This window comes from Notothenia rossii (assembly GCF_949606895.1).
Source record: "Notothenia rossii genome assembly, chromosome: 8".
NCBI classification, from domain to species: Eukaryota; Metazoa; Chordata; class Actinopteri; order Perciformes; family Nototheniidae; genus Notothenia; species Notothenia rossii.
Genome location: NC_136906.1, coordinates 34,289,330 through 34,291,743, shown reverse-complemented (window position 1 = coordinate 34,291,743; position 2,414 = coordinate 34,289,330). Strand labels below are relative to the sequence as shown.

The window sequence follows — 2,414 nt, the reverse complement described above, 5'->3', positions numbered from 1 at the left end:
TGCCAAACATTCCCAAAGACGCACAAAAACACACTCTTCCTCCTGTGTGTGTGTGTGTGTGTGTGTGTGTGTGTGTGTGTGTGTGTGTGTGTGTGTGTGTGTGTGTGTGTATGTGTGTGTGTGTGTGTGTGTGTGTGTGTGTGTGTGTGTGATCCTCTCTCACACTCCGCTTCCTGGCGGCAGAGCTGCATGTGTTTGTGTCGCCGTTAAAGGTGTTATGTGCTGTTGGCTACGTGTGTGTGGTCTGCAGTGTGTGAGCTGTTGACACACTGATGATGTGCCAGCGACTTCACGTTTGTTGTCCTCTTTTGAATGAAACCAGAGCAAGGAGCGCGCTCATGTGCGCGCACTTTTCTTTCTTTTGATGTGATTGCAGCGAGAAAGATTTGTGGTATGGGGGAGAGGGAGCGGGGGGGACGGGGGAGGGACGGGGGGAGCTGCTCCAGGCCTGGTTGCTGTTACACTGGTGAATGAGGCGTGGAGGAATACATGCGCGCAAGAACACACACATAGCGCGATCCGCCCGAGGAAACAGAATGCTGGGATGTAGAGTTTGTGCTGATTGGTCAGGGTCGATGTTTGGATGAACAAAGAGGAAGATTTTGTGTGTGTGTTTGAAAGAAATGCAAGCCAATATTGTTCGGGGATTTTATTTTTAAAGGAAGATGCACCATGTTCTGCAAATATTATTACAAGTTTGTCAACATTGAAATAAAAACAATATCTTCATGTTATTTTTCTTTCTAGCTACACAAATACATTCTCATATTTGCAATATCCAGACAGTTTCACAAACAGTAAAATACAGTATAGAAAAGTATGTGTGTGGTGTGTTTGTTTGTTTGTTAGCTCGTCCTTGCTCTGTGATTTCATCATCGTCTATTTGCTCTTCACCTATGATCTGATGTGCGACCTTCCAAATATATGCACCATATGTGTGTGTGTGTGTGTGTGTGTGTGTGTGTGCGTGTGTGTGTGTGTGCGTGTGTGTGTGTGTGTGTGTGTGTGTGTGTATGTGTGTGTGTGTGTGTGTATGTGTGTGTGTGTGTGTGTGTGTGTGTGTGTGTGTGTGTGTGTGTGTGTGTGTGTGTGTGTGTGAGATCATTTGCAGGGGCAAGCAGTAATCCAGTGGTACGTTTGATGTATGACTCCAGCATCATCTGACTTTAATCCGGCTATCAAAATCAACTTTAGTGCAATAAATCCCCCCCCACCCCCAACTCGACATCCAAACCGCCGATGGATTTTTTTGTGTGTTCAGATTATCAGGACGGTAAAGATGAAAGGGAAATATTATTATTATTTAGCTGCTTAGATATACCGCTCAAGTGCCCCGGAGAAATCAATACCAAATAGATTCTATAAATTACATATAAATCTGTGTTGGAAGAAGTTTTGAGTTCATTAATTAAAAAAAAAAGTAAATATATAATGACTTTGTTAAGTCCTGATTGAACATGTTACTTTAGCAATAGTAAAAATGTAGTATTAAAGTATTACATTTACTAACTTAAAATTAAATGTATATTGAATTACGTAACTTAAATAGCAACAGAGAATACTACCACTAATGATGATACAATTAAATGATCATACCATTTCGAAGTGCAATAAAAAGGTAATGTTCATGTTTTAGAAGCTAAAATGAAATCATGATGTGTGTGATGACGTGCACCTGCATGCGCGTGTCCGCTTCTTCCTTATTTACCAGAGAAAAACAAAAAGCCCTCCCCGTGATGCTGCATTCATTCCACTGTTAATCTTTAACTTGTCCCGAGGCCCTGTGGTGGCCGAGGGCTCGCGGCCACCGGAAACACTTCGGTGATCTGACCCAGAGCACGAACTCAAGGTGCCGTGAAGGACAGGCTCGCGCTTGCTGAAACGATGAATAGATTAAAACAAAAAAAGCACTGGGGAGGCAGTTTCTCTCAGTTTGTTATTAACTGGTGCAGGACACACCCACCCACCCACCCCCCCCCCCCCCAAACACACACACACACACACACACACACACACACACACACACACACACACACACACACACACACACACACACACACACACACACACACACACACACACACACACCCCCACACACTGAGCTGTTGTGTAATCCTCTACATTTTGAGATACGTAAGTGAAAATATTCGAGTTAGGGTCAAATGTTTTCTTTTCCATATTTAACAATCTCATGATACCAACCTTTCCCTGTTATACATGTTCAGACCTTTATCATTTTGAAATGGAATGTATTATACTTCTTGAAACCGTTTTGAAAGATTCACCAGTTGCAAATAAATAAATACGGACATAATATATATATATATATATATATACGATATATTGATTAAAATGTAAGGCATGTCAGAAATATGCTTTTAGAAAGAAAGATGCAATATTTTATATGTTCTGCA

General features: G+C 41.8%; 1 long non-coding RNA gene across 1 annotated transcript in view; it reads right to left on the bottom strand.

The window, feature by feature from the left end:
- Nucleotides 1–634: 634 nt before the first annotated feature.
- Nucleotides 635–2,414, bottom strand: part of LOC307015030 — a 4,187-nt gene continuing 2,407 nt past the window's right edge. Inside the window, exon 2 of the long non-coding RNA XR_013801384.1 lies at nt 635–1,876. This is a non-coding gene — a long non-coding RNA (uncharacterized lncRNA). The remainder of the gene's footprint in view (nt 1,877–2,414) is intronic.